General features: G+C 44.2%; 1 protein-coding gene across 2 annotated transcripts in view; it reads left to right on the top strand.

Moving 5' to 3' along the window:
* Window positions 1–4,082: 4,082 nt before the first annotated feature.
* P4HA1 (prolyl 4-hydroxylase subunit alpha 1) overlaps window positions 4,083–6,000 on the top strand; it is a 94,112-nt gene continuing 92,194 nt past the window's right edge. For both annotated transcript variants that reach the window (XM_037130658.2, XM_037130657.2), the window contains exon 1: window positions 4,083–4,170. The gene's annotated coding sequence lies outside the window, so the exon portion shown is untranslated. The remainder of the gene's footprint in view (window positions 4,171–6,000) is intronic.

Here is a 6,000-nt window from a genome sequence, read left to right as displayed (position 1 = left end):
GTGTGGTTGCCTCTCATGTGTCCCCAGCTGGGGACCTGGCCTGCAACCCAGGCATGTGCCCTGACTGGGAATTGAACTGGCAACCCTTTGCTTCACAGGCCCGTGCTCAATCCACTGAGCTACACCAGCCAGGGCTTTCCTTCATTTTAATCTTGGGTAATGTAATTATAATGTGCCTTGGTGTGTTCCTATTTGTGTCCACTTTCTTTGGGACTCTCTGGCTTCCTAGACTTCCTGGAAGTCTATTTCTTTTGCTAGATTGGGCAAGTTCTCCTTTATTATTTGTTCAGATAAGTTTTCTACTTGTTGCTCTTCCTCTTCTGTATAATTTGCTCTTCTGGTACCCCTATAATTCGGATGTTGGAACATTTAAAGATGTCCTGGAGGTTCCTAAGCCTCTCCTCATTTTTTTATAAATTATTTTTCAAGTACAATTTTCTGTCTGTTACTCCCATCCCAGCCCACCCTGCCCAGTGCTCCCCACCTCTCTCCCATTTCCACCCCCCTTAGTTGCTGTCCATGTCCTTTATACTTGTTCCTCTATCTCCTCGTTTTTTTGAATTCTTGTTTTTTCATTCTTTTTTTGTTTGGTTGTTTCTTTCTTCCTTCTGGTTCACTCCATTTTTTTGAGTCCCAGTTTTCTTCCCATCACTATTGGTTCCCTGTGCATTTGCCTTCATTCCACTTAGTGTAGCCTTCATTTTTTCATGTAATTTGTAGCCAAAATCAAACAATCTGTGAGCATCCTGATCACCAGTGCTTTGAGTTGTGCATCTGATAGGTTGGCTATCTCTTGGTCACTTAGATGTATTTGCTGTGGGGCTTTGATATGTTCTTCTGTTTCGGCCATTTTTTGGGGGGTGGGTATCTGGTTGCACCTGTTACAAGTGAGTGGCTGGAGCCTTAGGTGTTCACCAGGGTGGGGAAACCCAGGTTGCTGGGCTGTGATGCTGTATATGGAGGCGGAGTCAGGGAGGGAATAATGGCGCTTGCTCCACTCTGTCTAGGATTTCAGTCCCCTCTGCCACTTCTCACAAACAAATTGGGCCCTTCTGGTGCTGGTTCCCAGGTGAGTGGGCTTGTGTACGTTCTAGGACCCTGTGGGTTTCTCCGGCGAACTCTCCTGTAAGACTGGGAGTCTCTCCCAGCATTTCAACCCCCACAAGCGTTTTCAATTTGTGTTTTTAGGCTTTATTTCTCCACACTGGAGCTCTGGGTTGCACAGTCTGTCTTAGTGCGCATTTTTGCCTGGTTTTTCTGCATACAATGTGTGACCGAGGTCAGCCAGACGCCTAGCGAACCTCAGTGGGTCTGCTCGGTGCCACCTGGGTGGTCTGCCAACTGCCAACTGTGTGCCCAGGTCTGCCACTGCTTTTTCCTGCTGCGACCCCTCTCCACCGGTTGCCGACTCTGCCCCTCTTACCGGTCTGGATGAATGGTTGTCGGGCTTCTGTACAGTTCAATTTTCTGTCAGTTCTGAATGTTTTTTTGTTTCTAAATTTTTGTTGTCCTTAATTTTCGTTGTGGGAGGAGCTACAGTGTGTCTACCTATGCCTCCATCTTGGCCGGAAGTCACTGCTATTTGTTTACATGAGCAGTTATCAAACTCTCTGGTCTCATGACCATTTCACACTCCTAAAAAGTACTGAGGACTCCCCAGATCTTTTATGTGAATCTTATCTATCGACATTTACTGTTAGGAATCAAAACAAACCTATAAAATATTTTTATTCATTCATTGAAAAACAATAATAAATCTGATGTATGTTCACATAAATAACATTTTTAAATGAAAACTAACTACCAAAACAAAAAGAGTTTAGTGAAAAGAGTGGCATTATGTCACCATTCTGCAGATCTCTTTAATGTCTGGCCTAATTCTCAAATCTGCTTCTGTACTCAATCTGTTTTACAAAACATGTTCACTGTGGAAAACTCCATTGTACTTTCATTACAGTGCAAAAGGCAAATAAAGTCTTACTATGAAATCATTTTGATCCTAGCCCCCCTGACCATGCTTTCAGAACAGCTGATTTGACATCACTATACAGTAGTCTCCCCCATCCACAGAGGATATGTTCCAAAATCTCTAGTGGACACCTGTAAGTGCAGATGGTGCCAAACCCGACATATAATCAATACTATGTTTTTTTTTAATGCATACATACTTATGGTAAAGTTCAATTTGTGAGTTAGACACAGTAAGATATTAGTAACAACATAACAGAATAAGTATAACAATGTACTGTAATCCAAGTTATGTTAAAATCACTCACTTCAGGGAATCCCTTGCTGAGGATCGGTACTTTCTGGTGCAACACTTTGCTGTCAGTTGGAACACAAAGTTTTCTGTTCATGCATTCCATCCACAAATTTAATGCCTTTTTCATCTTAACTAAGTAAGCACTTGTCACACACTGTGGCCATAATTTTTGTAGTTTTAGGTGCAATAGCAAAACTACCATGAATTTCTTTCTTTTTTTCACAATTTAACAGATGGAAGATTTATTCTTAGCAACCTCAAAATATGATTTTTTTTTCTTTCCTTATTAAGTCAAGAATTTTAACCTTTTGATTACAGCTTCTCTCTAGCATATAAGGATTGCCAGCCTCTTTGATCTAGCACTTTGGGGCCATTAAGTAAAAAAAGGTCTTGAACACTGTGATACTGGGACAGTGGATCTGATAACCTACAGGGCTGGCTACTAAGTGACTGATTGGTGGGGAACCTAATGCTCATGGATAAGCTGGACAAAAGGATGATTCATGACCTGGTCAAAAGGGAGCAGGCTGGCTCAAGATTTCGTTTCAGTATTCAGAGGTGTACAATGGAAAACTTATAACTTGTTTACTAAATTGTTTATTTCTGGAATTTTTCATGTTTTCAACCCATGATTGATGGCAAGTAAAGTGAAACCACTGAAACTGAAGAAAGTGAAATCCCAGACAAGGGAGAAGTACTCGTTATTTTCTTGTTGCTTAGGGCTCCCAAAGTAACCTTTCTCTATTTCTGTATCTGTATAATGAACCCCACCTCTTAGATAAGAGTCAATTGTTAATTACTAATCACTATACTTTTTAGCATCCATGGAAAACTTCAGAAACGATTTTTGACGGACAGTAAGTTTTAGAGAAGGCATTCTTCCCTTTCTCTGACAAGGGAAGATGATCTCCTTCAAAGTATGCTTCCTGATAGTAAGGCTTTCGTCTTTTAGGAATACAATGACCAAAGAAAATGTTAGACTAAGATAAAAAACAACATTGGGTGTCTTTTATGCTACAACACAATCTAATATCTACCAAGTCCTTTCTGTATGTTATACTTGTGCTAGGAACATTAGGTACATTATCATTAATTCTCACAATAATCCTACCAGGTATCTACCCTTACTACTATTCTACACGTGAAAAAACTGAGATACAGAGAGGTTAACCCCCAATGTTATATGGGACTGGGCCAGGAACAGAACCCAGAGAATGAAGCGCAGAGTCCATTATCTACCTATAAAGTATAAAGATGGGCGATGGGGCGAGATTTGCACGACAGCAGAGGTGATAAAGGGAGCTTAAAAAGCAAAAGCCTCAGGACCATTCTTGGTATTATACCAGAGATGTACTTTATTACTTTCCCCCGGAAGCTTCTTTTCTGCTTTATTTTTTAGGCTACTATGCTCCCCTTCTCATATTTATGATATTTCCTTGCTGGTGGCTTCATTTCTTAGTCCTGAGGCTGATCCTGCAACTGATGCGCTAAATAACAGTGAAAAGGCTCTGGGCAAATCCGCTGTAACCACGAGGACGACGGCGTGCTGAGCAATTTGCGCAGGCGCGTTACCTCCCAGGCCAGTCTACCGGCCCCACCTCCTGACTTGGCAGGCAAGCGGAGAGTGTGGGCGTGGGCGACGGGTGTGGGCTGGGTGTGGGGGCGGGAGCGAGGCCGGGCGGGCGCCTGCGCAGTCAGCGGGACGCTGGTGTGATAGAGCTCACGTAGAGAGGTCTGCAGTCGCCTCCTATCCTGTGTTGCCGTGGCGGCCTAGAGGTTATAAAAAGGCTTACTGGCTCCCTCTGCCGCCCAGTCGTGCCGCCAGCGGGTAGAAGGAAGGCAGTAGGTATCCCGCCCGTGTGCAGGCAACAGGGGACTGAAGAAGGCGCTCCCGTCCTACTTCTCAGGTGAGACGCTCCCCGGATCTTGGAGACCGAGGCCGAGTCCCTCAAGCAGCTGTGGTCCTTCTCGGACCGACCTGGTGGTCTGGTCCCTGTCCCTTTTGGTGGGATGGCTTGGGGGGCGAGGGTTCGCCAGTATTCCACCGCAGCCTCAGTGTCTTTTCTGGGCACTCGGCCCCTCGGCCTGCGCCGCGCGACCCCTGTCTGGCCCAGAGGCCCCTCTCTGCCCTGGTGTGTGGTCCCGTTCTCACCTCTTAGCTGGTGGGCGCCGCCAGCTGTTCGGGCTGCGGTAGCCTCCGTCCCCGCCCAGGGGACCAGAACTTTCGTGAATATTCCTTCCCGGGAAGGAGTCACCCTGTTGATTTTTCCGAGCTCCTCTCATACCTGGTCCTCCCTGCAAAGCTGATGGAACGCGCGTGCGGGGCATGGGGTTTTGGCTTCCCTGGCAGCAGATGGTTATCATGTGGCCATGGACAGTGGATTTTAAAGCTCAGAGCCGAAGCCCTCCGGGCATTTTTCCCACTATCGAAAAGCCACCGGGTGAAGGGAGAGAAGTACGGGGCTAACTCAACTGTTGCGCACGGTGGTGCAGCTCTTGTAGCTAGACGTAGCCCGGGGCGGCAAGTTGCGGACCGGTTGAGGAAGTCGGCTGTCAGATCACCCTGTCCTCGGGGAAGCCGTCTTTTCCTTCCTTCTTTTTACACAGAAAAAAAAAAAAATAAGGCACAGGAGCTTCTCCCCTTACCCTCTTTCTCAGCAGTTTGCTGCTTTTAAAGTCCACATTCGTAAAACGAATTCCATGGTTGTGTGAGAACCTTGAGTTGGAGTACATGAATGGCCCCCAGTTCTATGTCTTAAGGGGGAGCATACCATATGGTACCATAACCAAGAGACTATTTTCCTAAATAATCGAATATATTAAATACAGTCCAGTTTTTAGAACTAAACATCTATGCGTCCCGGATAGAGTGGAGAAGACTCTTGGAATTTTTGAACTGTTTGCTTTAGAATGGGATGAATAGGAACCTAGATCTATCTCCTTTTAGGAATTGATCTGAAAGGCGGGGGAGGCTTGCCAATTTCAACTTAACTGTTTCTGGTCTCTCCGAGAGCTGCGGCTCCGACTTTCTGTTGGAATGCACTCGCAGGGGATGAAATAGCCACTACGTGAGTGGGGGAGGGGAAAAGACGTGGCAGGAGTGTTCTTTCATCAACTCTTTTGGTCATTTTTTTTAAGGTTCTGGAAAGAAACATATTTCCCTTTTAGGTTTAGACGTAGCTTATGAATGAGGCTAGTCTTTTCCTAAAATAATCAAATGAAATATTCATTCCGCATAGCGGGAACACTGGAATTTAATTTATAAAACATTTCAAAGGGATTTTTCTGATCGAGTTTTTATGGAGCAAGCTTAGGCAGAAAATCAAGAAGCTGAAAGTGAACAACCTTGAATATGTTTGGCCTTGATTTGAAATTTAAATAGACGTTTCATGATTTTTCTTTAACTTTGGTTTTTAGCCTGTGAGTGTAAATTTCTTTTTGTGAGTGTAATTTTAGAATCTTAAATCTGAACTTTAACTTTTCTTGTTCCGTGGGAAGCATAGGTTTTATCACTTACCTTTAAAAGTTATGTCATTTTTGGTTTTGAAACATTATGCCTTAAGTCCCACCAGTATTTCGGATAGCTGATGGCAATGTTTCTTAAAAGTTTAACATAGACTTACTAGGAAAAGGACTGCTTTGCCTTTTTTTTAGGTGGCTAATGCTGTTTCCTTTGACCTCTTAAAGCGAGTTTTATTTTTAAGTACAGAAAGCCAGGGCATTGGTAAGCAGGTAAT

Source organism: Artibeus jamaicensis, unplaced genomic scaffold (genome assembly GCF_021234435.1).
Source record: "Artibeus jamaicensis isolate MK-2021 breed Jamaican fruit bat unplaced genomic scaffold, CSHL_Jam_final contig_332, whole genome shotgun sequence".
Classification (NCBI taxonomy): domain Eukaryota; kingdom Metazoa; phylum Chordata; class Mammalia; order Chiroptera; family Phyllostomidae; genus Artibeus; species Artibeus jamaicensis.
Note: the sequence above shows the minus strand (reverse complement) of the source record. Positions and strands in the feature narration are given on the sequence as shown.